The 10486-nt window shown below is 41.9% G+C and overlaps 1 long non-coding RNA gene across 1 annotated transcript in view; it reads right to left on the bottom strand.

Moving 5' to 3' along the window:
* Positions 1 to 1580: 1580 nt before the first annotated feature.
* Positions 1581 to 10486, bottom strand: part of LOC307175773 — a 90631-nt gene continuing 81725 nt past the window's right edge. The window contains exon 4 of the long non-coding RNA XR_013824480.1: positions 1581 to 1935. This is a non-coding gene — a long non-coding RNA (uncharacterized lncRNA). The remainder of the gene's footprint in view (positions 1936 to 10486) is intronic.

Below are 10486 nucleotides of genomic sequence, written 5' to 3'. Positions count from 1 at the left end.
AGCAGCAATTAGCAGCAGCCTGAGTTAACACACATTAGAAACCACTCAGCAAACTCAGAAAGGAAAACCTCTGAGGATTTTAGAGAACGGCTGACCTCTTCCCATCCTCCAGCTGCAGAAGGCTTACACCCATCTCTCCAGAACTCTAAAGAGGCTGCCGATGTACACTAGGTCTTGTAAACCCAGAAGAGGCTATACCTTCTTTGGGGTCTGCAACATCTCTTTCCAGAGCTCCCACCTTGAAATAGGGTTTGGCTAGATGGCAAGCAACTAGCTTCATGCTGTCCTGTGATGAAGGCTCAGAAGTCATTCACCTTGAGCTCCTTCCATCAGCAAAGTGGCACCAAGGGATGAATCTTAACACCTTCATTATTCCATCTAAGCCACCAATTGGCGGTGCACACCAGCCAATGCCCAGATGTCAAAGTATTAAAAGACAAGACACAGCCATCAGTATGGAACTGCCGGTCATCTCTTGGAGAAAACCGCTCAGCATTAAACAAACATTTACTGAGCCTCTCCTACGTTCCAGGCACAGTGCAGGCACTGGTATCCAGAGCTGAGGAGTTCACAGCCTGGAAAGATAGAGTGAGATCTAGGTAGATAGTTACCATACAGTGTGATAAACCATGGTAGCAAGAGGCATTGGGTGCTGGGGAAGCCTATAAGAGGACACAAGAAAGCCTTCCTGAGAAGTTGGTGCTCGAACAGAGCCTTAAAGAACAAATAGGACTTAGCAGGGCAAAGATGGCAGGGGGCACATCACGCACAGATGCTCTGATCCTGGGGCATTTGGGGAGCTGCACTGGTAGGTCAGGGGATGGGATGGGCACAATGCGGCAAGAGATGAGACTGAAGGAGGAGGGTCAGTGGAGGCAAAACTTAAGAGTTTCTTGATGAATTCCAAGGTTCTTTCAACCACTACCTCTATTTTCTAAAAATAGAGCCATGAAGGAATGGAATTTTAGAAAAGAAGAGAACTTGGACATCAACTAATGTCACCAAGTAAGCTAAGGCCCAGGAAGTTCAAATTAGGATTGGAGGCAGCACACGGAGATGATGGGATGCCAGTAGATCACATAAGACTTTACAGTTCACCAAGCTCTTTCATCATCACATATCAAGAACAGGGGGAAACGCAAACAAGTCAAAAGACCTAATCTATAAGCATGCCTCAACGACTGCCTGGCCTTGGGTCTTCAGTAAATCCTTTTATGGCTCTGGATCTGACTTTCACATCTACAGGGGGAAGAGGCAGGATCACTAGTGCTCTTTCCGGTTCTGACATTCCTTATTTCTAGAATCTGATACTACAGAGCCTTTACTGTCAAGTTGGAAAAAGGTAACTTCTCCTATGAAGACCTACAGTTGTAATTTTCTGAAGGTTTTCAGGGTGGCTCTAACTCATATTTCTAATCATAATCCATTTCCCATTTAAATCAACTGGTCATGCTTAACCTAGCATCACCCTTATTGAAACTGTCTGCAATTAAACCTCCAAACGAGGTACCTCTGTAATCTCTAGAAAGCCCTCTGATCCCAAAGAAGTCATTGTCTCACTCCAAACTGACACTCTTTCATGATATGCAACCAAAGGCCCCAAAGGATAGCTTGCTTTCTTTTCTTGTTTAAATTTGGGCACTGAAAATCTACAGGGACATTTCATAATAAGGAAATGAATGTATCACACCTCTGCCTTCCTTGTCATTTATTATTACAGACATTTGCAGGACAGCAGGCTCACATTACTTTGGATCCATCCAGGCCTGCTGGTAATTCTCATTATGAGGCGAGGAGCACAGCCCGAGAGGCCCTTCATTTATCACGAGTGGAACAACGTGGATGTCACCGCAAGGACTGAAGACGCAGGAGGGACCAACTCAGCCCAAGCCAAAGGATTCCTCAGCAGCGGTGACCATGCTTCATGCAAACAACCTGAGAAACAAGAGAAAAGAAAAAACAGAAAATGTAAACTTCCTAACTTTTCAACAGTGGAGTTTTCTGTTTTTTGTTTTTTAAATCAGGGTTACGTGCTTCTAGGCACCGTGCTCTAGTGTAGGATCCGAACATGAAAAAACTCAGCCCTGCCCTCAAGGAGCTTACAATCAAACAGGGGAGATGGAAGAGTGAAAATAGAAGTTGCAAGAGATAGGTACCACGAAACCAGAAGTTGAGTTCAGAGAGGAGAGAAATCCCAGCACCCTGGGTGGGCAGTGACACCTGCAACAAACAGGGCAGGGGCAGGACTTAGGCAGGAAGTGGGTGTGCAGCATCTGCTTCCCAGGTCGCCAGGGGCCACCTCCCTCTCACCCTGCACTCTCCTTCACTTAATTATTTCCCTCACAGTTCTCATACCCCCTGAATTTCCTTCCTTCCTTCTTCCCTTCATTCTCTTGTTGACAGTGTGTCTCCCCCACTAGAAGGCAAGCATCACGAGAGCAGGACTTCACCTTGTTCTCTTCAGTGCCCAGAACAGCGCCTGGCATGGAACTGGTGCTCAGTCAATGTGTGAAGGCAGGAAGGCAAGGCAGGCAGGCAGGACATGAGGGAAGAAGGGAGGGAGAGAGGGGGGCAGGGAGGGCAGATACCATTCACAGAAATGGATTCATGTCCCTACTCATCTCTGCCTTGCATCCTATTGAGATTTTAAAGACTGCTGTGGATTACTTCCACCGAGAGATCTGCCCCGATGCCCTCAGCTCACCTAATTCTTAACCTGGCCCTAAATTCTTTTACAGTCTGGCTTACTCCCCACCACGCATCCCACAAAACTGCATGATCACTTGCACATGCTGTTCCCTGTGCCAGGAATATCATCCCTTCGTTACACCTTTACGTGCCAGATAAACGCCCGCTCATTCTTCACAAGTAAAGGTGGCAATTTAGTGATATCTAACAAAATGTTAAATACGCACCCCTTCTGACCCATCAGTCCACTTTTGTAAATGGACCCTTGGGTTTTCTCACACAGGGCAAATGTCACCTCTTCTGCGAAGTTCTCTCTGAACTCTGAAGCCGGCCCCTGGCTCCCCTGTGACCCAGTAGCACACAGAGCATCCCTTTCATATATCACGTATCCTGCAGCGTATAACTATCATTTACAAGTTGTTCTCCTGATACTGAACCTGAGCTCTTCACGAAACTTAACATTCTTGTGAGGAGACAGACAAACATGTAAGTAAGAGACCAAATAAATGCATAAACACATACTTTCAGATAAGGGCTGAAAATAAACAGGATAATGCAATCTCCAAGCAAAGAATGAGAATCTCCCTTTTCTAACTTATTGTGCACTTACTGTGTGTGTATTATGATTGTCATGTTTTCAAATGTAAATTCTCCTCTAAGGGTCTGTACTGTGAGTGCATTTTGATATTCTACGGGATGTTGCAGGCAACTGGGTCCTGTCTGCCCAAGTATGCTGTAAGATTATAACAGCAGAGACCATATCCTGTACATCTTTTCCTGCCCCCTGGCACCTAACATAGCAGGATTTCAATTACCCTCTGGTTGATTAGTCATAAAAGTAACTTAAAGCACAGGTGCTACTGATGAGTCTGAAGCGTCATCTTTGAATTAAATGTTCAAACACATGGAGACGGATGAACCCCAAAATGTAATGTTCACTATCAACCTGACAGAGATCTGTGCCTGGCCCCTGACCAGTTCAGATTTAAAAAAAACAAAAACAAAAAAAACCCTCTAAGGCTATAGATCAGCATAATTCTAACAGGTAACCTGAATTTATTGTCTTTAAAGTGAATTTATGACTTATGAGAATCTTTATTTTGAAGGAGTATAGAAACTTATAGGAAGTGACTCATGTGCAGCCCCTAATTTCTATACCCTCTAGTTCCTGTTTTATAGCAGCCTCATAAGAGAATAATTGCTATCATTAGACGTATGTTTGTAAAAGAAAACAATAATGCTTATTTAGAAATTCCTTCAGAATGCCAGGGAATGTTGCAGGAAATTGATATTACTGAATGGGTAAGATTTGGGGTGTCTTTTGCAGTAACAAATCTAAAATACCTATTTAAGAGAAAAATTACTTTCTCAGTCTTAACCTATAATATTCATACAAAAACATGCAGTAATTGTTCTTTTAATTATTTTCCTGTTTGGCTTTTTCTCTTTTGGTTTTCTAATGGGCAAACAATGTAGTCAGTGAAGAAAAAGGAAATTCTTTTCAGAACAAATAGGAGGGTAAAGAGAGGCTCTATATTGTTTGTACATTTAAGATGGGAACATTTCCTACACGAGGAAGAGAGTAGAGGTGAGCTAGTTTTCAATGGAAAAACATCACAGTGACTGAAATGTTTACTTTTTATTGTTGTTATGCACACCAAACTCCACAGGGTTCTTTTGTTGTTTAAAAATGAGGCATCAAAATTGTTACGATGATAATTTTCTCCACATTGAACTATAGATTCAACACAATGACAATTATGATCCCATAAGAATTTTTAGTGAAAACTGACAAGTTTATTCTAAAACATATATGAAAATGTGAAGGACTTAGGAGATCCTAGACCTTCTTGAAGAAAAAGCAGAAGAAGAAGAAGGAGGAAGAATGGGAGGAGAAGGAGGGGGAGGGGGAGGAGGAAGAGAATCATACATGTAGTTAATAAAAGTGAATAGGCAGGGCTCCCCCGGTGGCACAGTGGTTGAGAGTCCGCCTGCCGCTGCAGAGGACGCGGGTTCGTGCCCCGGTCAGGGAAGATCCCACGTGTTGTACGGAGCGGATGGGCCCGTGAGCCATGGCCGCTGAGCCTGCGCATCCGGAGCCTGTGCTCCGCAACGGGAGAGGCCGCAACAATGAGAGGCCCGCGTACCGCAAAAAAATAAATAAATAAATAAAAATTTAAAAAATGAATAGGCATTAGGAGTTTGGGATTAATATACACACACTACTGTATAGCACAGGGAACTATACTCAATATTTTGTAATAACCTCTAAGGGAAAATAATCTGAAAAATATATTTCTGAATCACTTTGCTGTACACCTGAAACTAACACAACATTGTAGATCAACTATACTTCAATTTAGAAAAAATGAATAGGCAAGTCACAGATTGGGAAAAATCATCACCATATATATTATTATCATATCACCATATATATATTATTACTACCAGATGGGCAAAATTTTTTAATTTGTTTAAAAAACATTTAAAAATTAATATATATTTTCAAGAATGTGGCTCATTGGAAACTCATATATTGCTGACAGAAGTATAAATTTCCAACGACAGTTGATTCTCATTTGTTTCAGTAGTTATATTGAATTAGCAAATATTGAACCATTGCTCCTAGGAAAAATAAAGGGTTAGTTCCCTGCTAGTCTCTAGTCACAATATTTTTGTCAACCAATCAACACATAACCTGGTTTTATGTGTATTTCTATTCAAAGACACCTTATTTAACGTATACTGTTGATTCATTAATATTGAACTCATAGCCAACAGTACTATAACTCATACCTAAAGGAAACATCCAACACACATCTCTGTAAGGCACATCCTGCAGACAGTTCCTACTATGTGACTCTGCCCTTTTGGTCATAGCTGATTGGATCATTTGTGGACACCCGACTGAAGCTGGGCCAATCAGAATCTACCCCTCAAGAATTTAAACTGAGAGCCATAGTGCAGAAGCATTGGCAGCTGTAATATTAATGGCGAATTCTCAAGTGAAGGTTGAGCTGTAGAGGTTCCCAGAACTGCCCTGCTTAGCACCCCCTTCCTGAATACTAGTTTTTCAGGTTTTCCTAGAATTCCATGAGGTTTCTTCTCACAAATCTATGTGCCACAAGTTGTAACTAAGACACAGTCATTTATTCATTCAACAAAATTTTCAAGCATCTACTACGCACCAGGCACATAGCTGGAAACTTACAGGGTGGACCCAGATGTCAAGACAACTAACTACACAAATAAGTGTATAGTTACTGGCTGTGAAAAGTGCCACAGCAGAAAAGCACGGGTGCTCTTAGGGAATTACTTTTGTCACAAATGAGATAACGTATGTAAAGCACTTAGTACAAGGCTTGGCTCCTAATAGGCTCTCGGTGTACTATATTCTTTGGCCAAATTCTCTCTAAATAATTGTCCTGGCACAATGTCTTCCTGGGTGAGGCTGGCCCATATCCTGCCAAGCTGTTCTAATTGGCTGCTAGTTTACTCCTTGCCTTTACTTTCTGATGCCAACGTATTAGTCCCAAAACACCACTTTGATTATACTGCCTGGTTGTATCCCATGCCAAAGAGTTTGGACTCTTTCCTGTAAGCCAGCTGTGAGGTCTCAGATGGGAGAAATGTAGGTAAGCAGGATTCTTGGTCACCTGTCTCCCTACTCCAAAGGAAAATAAAAATGCTGCTACTACAGAGGGAAAAAAGGAAGGACTGGGCGTCAAGCAGGCCACTGCTGCGCTCGTTATTTCTACTGAGTTAATTAAGTTATCCAGTTGTCCAAATAAGTTTTGACCAAGAGGGAGGTGAGGAGGGAAGGAGACAGCAGCTCTGAGGTAGGCCCTTCATCCTTCGGCACTGGAGAGAAGTCTTTGATTGCTCAGAACAGACTGCTGCAGGGATGGTCAGTTCAATAAAAAACGTTCAGCCACCTGCTCTGCCTTCCGCCCCAGAGCCCCAGTGGATATCTGGGTGCCAGAGACATTCTCTTTGAGGGGTCCCACCAGGTGCTACTCTGCCATCTCTTCTCTCCTCCTCCTTCTCTTTCTTTGCTTTATTCTCCCATTCTAAAGCATTTTGTGGCATTTAATATGGCTACACAAGATAACAGTCAAATGTAGGAGAAGCTAGCTTGTTTACAATAGGACTTACACCTTCAGGAAATAGGGTTTATTCCTGCAAAGGATAATTAAGGCATAAGAGCTTTATTTTATGAATCATACCATCCTGTGTGGAAGCAAAGTGTACCTTATGAAAAACTCATTACTGTTCATAAAACCAAATCCAAATCTGCTCCTAATGGAGTAGTGAGTGATGGAACACACTCCTCTCTCCAGGGAGATGCTATGATACCCATTAAATGGCAAATTTGAAATGACCTAAGACTTAGAAAAATTGCTTATAAACTAGCACTTAAATGTAAACTCCTTGACTGTCAGCTATTCTTCTCCCCTCAGTTCTTAAATATAAGTTAAAAGAGATCCTTAGAGAAAGTTCAGCAGATAGGGCAGAATGAAAGCAATATTTTCTACCTCCATAGTGGCTTCTGTCAACCCAATCACTTCAATAGGAGTTGAGCTCCTCTCACCCTGAGTCCAGGAATTTCTGCTTTCCTCCTTACCACGAAGTGGAATTCTGTCAGGGACAGAGGCCACCTGTCCATGGCATTAGTGGCTTTGGATCCCAGTTACCTAGTCTGCCTCCCTCCCATCACTGACCCTTAAATTCTAGCATCGCTTTCTCAGGAGGACAAATGGAAAGGAGCTAATTTAGAGTTTCTCAAAGATGTTTTCTGGGGATGATAGTTTCAAAAGCCATTATGCAAAAGCTCTGGGGGCCTGAGAGAATAAAGTAGAAGCACTTTAGAAAGGATGAATGCTATTCAGAACAGACTTTAGAATGAACCCATATCTCCAAAACTGACGGCAAGAACCACTCACTTAACAAACACTTACTAAGCCAGGAACTTCACTTGGAGCTAAGTATTCAAAGATTAATATCAGGTAGTATTTGCCCTCAAGGAACTCAGAGTCTAATAGAAAGACAGCCACTTTAAATACTTTCAGGAACAATACAAGTTTATGCAATATTGAAAAGTATATTTGCTGTTTTGATGGCCAGCGTCCATTCCCCCTTCTGATATCAGCACCCAGTTTTGCCTCCCCCATTGGACGCAAGCTGGGTGGAATAACTCAGTCATCGTATTCTGCCCAAGACCCAAACTAAGTCAACTGGACGCCAACCACTGAGAATTATATAAAGGTGCTATGGAAATACAGGGAAGGATTCATAACTCTGCCAGGAAAGATCAGGGAGGACCTCTTGAAGTAAGTGATGGTAGGTTTGAGTCATGATGGCCAATTAAGAGTTAGAGGAACAGGGTCAAAAATAAAGACTTTCTAGGAGCATTATATGTAAAAGAAAAGAGACATAGCAAACAAAAAACACACAAAAAAGAACAGCACATTTGGAGACCAGACAGGAGCCAGGTATGACTGGAGTAGAGGTTGAACAGGCATGTAAATTTTATTCCGATAAAAAGTTTGAAAACAATATTGGTGTTCAGGCCTCACCCCACACCTACTGAGTCAGAATCTTTCGGACTGGGACCAGGCATTGGACTTATATAAAAGTTCCCCAGATAATTCTCATTGTAGTTGGAAAACCAGCACTCCAGGAAATAGAAGGCAAACACCTTACCTGCACAGCAAACCCTTCACGGTCAGGTCCCAGACTTCACTTTCTATTTATTTTTCCATCTCTTGTCCCTCTGACGTTTTTGTGCCAAAAATACTAAACTTCTTGCAGATCTTCAAACATACCGTGCCTCCTTGACCATTTTACATGGGCTCATCCTTCCAGCAGGGTTACCTTCTTCCTGGCTGGACATCTGAAAAGTTGTCATTCTTCATGGCCCAGCTGGAGGTCTAGCTTCCCCAGAGAGCATCCTCTGACTCCACGGCAGGTATAGGACTTTCTTGCCCCACATTCCCCAGCACCTTCTCCCTCTGGTCCAGGGGAGTGACCATCTTACTGCTTTACAACAGTTTCCTTTTTTTTTTCTAACAACTTTATTGGAGTATAATTGCTTTACAATGGTGTGTTAGTTTCTGCTTTATAACAAAATGAATCAGCTATACATGTACATATATCCCCATATCTCCTCCCTCTTGCATCTCCCTCCCATCCTCCCTATCCCACCCCTCTAGGCGGTCACAAAGCACTGAGCAGATCTCCTGTGCTATGCAGCTGCTTCCCACTAGCTATCTATTTTACATTTGGTAGTGTATATACGTCCACGCCACTCTCTCACTTTATCACAGCTTACCCTTCCCCTTCCCCATATCCTCAAGTCCATTCTCTACGTGTGCGTCTTTATTCCTGTCCTGCCCCTATGTTCTTCAGAACCATTTTTTTTGGTTTTTTTTAATATTCCATATGTATGTGTTAGCATACGGTATTTGTTTTTCTCTTTCTGACTTACTTCACCCTGTATGACACACTCTAGATCCATCCACCTCACTACAAATAACTCAATTTCGTTTCTTCTTATGGCTGAGTAATATTCCATTGTATATATGTACCACATCTTCTTTATCCATTCATCTGTCAATGGACACTTAGGTTGCTTCCATGTCCTGGCTATTGTAAATAGAGCTGCAAAGAACATTGTGGTACATGACTCTTTTTGAATTATGGTTTTCTCAGGGTATATGCCCAGTAGTGGGATTGCTGGGTCATATGGTAGTTCTATTTTTAGTTTTTTAAGGAACCTCCACACTCTTCTCCATAGTGGCTGTATCAATTTACATTGCCACCAGCAGTGCAAGAGGGTTCCCTCTTCTCCACACCCTCTCCAGCATTTATTGTTTGTAGATTTTTTGATGATGGCCATTCTGACAGGTGTGAGGTGATACCTCATTGTAGTTTTGATTTGCATTTCTCTAATGATTACTGACGTTGAGCATCCTTTCATGAGATTGTTGGCAATCTGTATGTCTTCTTTGGAGAAATGTCTATTTAGGTCCTCTGCCCATTTTTGGATTGGGTTGGTTGTTTGTTGATATTGAGCTGCATGAGCTGCTTGTATATTATGGAGATTAATCCTTTGTCAATTGCTTCATTAGCAAATATTTTCTCCCATTCTGAGGGTTGGCTTTTCGTCTTGTTTATGGTTTCTGTTGCTGTGCAAAAGCTTTTAAGTTTCATTAGGTCCCATTTGTTTATTTTTGTTTTTATTCCCATTTCTCTAGGAGGTGGGTCAAAAAGGATCTTGCTATGATTTATGTCAGAGAGTGTTCTGCCTATGTTTTCCTCAAAGAGTTTTATAGTGTCTGGCCTTACATTTATGTCTTTAATTCATTTTAAGTTTATTTTTGTGTATGGTGTTAGGGAGTGTTCTATTTTCACCTTTTACATTTAGCTGTCCAGTTTTCCAAGCACCACTTTTTGAAGAGGCTGTCTTTTCTCCATTGTATATTCTTGTCTCCGTTATCAAAGATAAGGTGACCATATGTGTGTGGGGTTACCTCTGGGCTTTCCATCCTGTTCCATTGATCTATATTTCTGTTTTTGTGCCAGTAGCATACTGTCTTGATTACTGTAGCTTTGTAGTAGACTCTGAAGTCAGGGAGCCTGATTCCTCCAGCTCCATTTTTCTTTCTCAAGATTGCTTTGGCTATTCAGGGCCTTTTGTGTTTCCATACAAATTAGGAAATGTTTTGTTCTAGTTTTGTGAAAAAATGCCATTGGTAGTTTGATAGGGATTGCACTGAATCTGTAGATTGCTTTGGGT

The sequence above is a fragment of the Stenella coeruleoalba genome (genome assembly GCF_951394435.1).
Source record: "Stenella coeruleoalba genome assembly, chromosome: 17".
Lineage (NCBI taxonomy): Eukaryota > Metazoa > Chordata > Mammalia > Artiodactyla > Delphinidae > Stenella > Stenella coeruleoalba.
The sequence above is the reverse complement of the archived record's forward strand: the minus strand, read 5'-3'. Positions and strand labels throughout refer to the sequence as shown.